Source organism: Trachymyrmex cornetzi, unplaced genomic scaffold (assembly GCF_001594075.2).
Source record: "Trachymyrmex cornetzi isolate Tcor2-1 unplaced genomic scaffold, Tcor1.1 scaffold1512, whole genome shotgun sequence".
Classification (NCBI taxonomy): domain Eukaryota; kingdom Metazoa; phylum Arthropoda; class Insecta; order Hymenoptera; family Formicidae; genus Trachymyrmex; species Trachymyrmex cornetzi.
The window spans coordinates 6,049-6,399 of record NW_017296105.1 but is presented as its reverse complement, the minus strand read 5'-3'; positions in this window follow the sequence as shown (position 1 = coordinate 6,399).

Genomic DNA, 351 nt, shown 5'->3' with positions numbered 1-351 from the left:
CAATAGGCGTTAACAAAATATGTACATTATTTCTCAATACAATCATTTAGCTTTGCATAAAATTTTGTTTAACAATCTACAAATCTGATTCCATCTATGAACAAACTGGTTTTTTACTATCCTCGAAACATCAATGGTATATACCGTTTCCTTAACTTCCTCATTACTATTACGATCTTTGTGATTCGAGCAAATTGGTATCCATTTATTTGTACCTTCGGTATTCTTGGTTGACGTTCGCAATAATTATATATAATTTCCGCTAATTCTGAATCTGAATCACTAGACTCTTCATCACTAGAATCAAGTGCTAACTTTATAATAGTTTCAAATACGAATTTTTTCTGTATG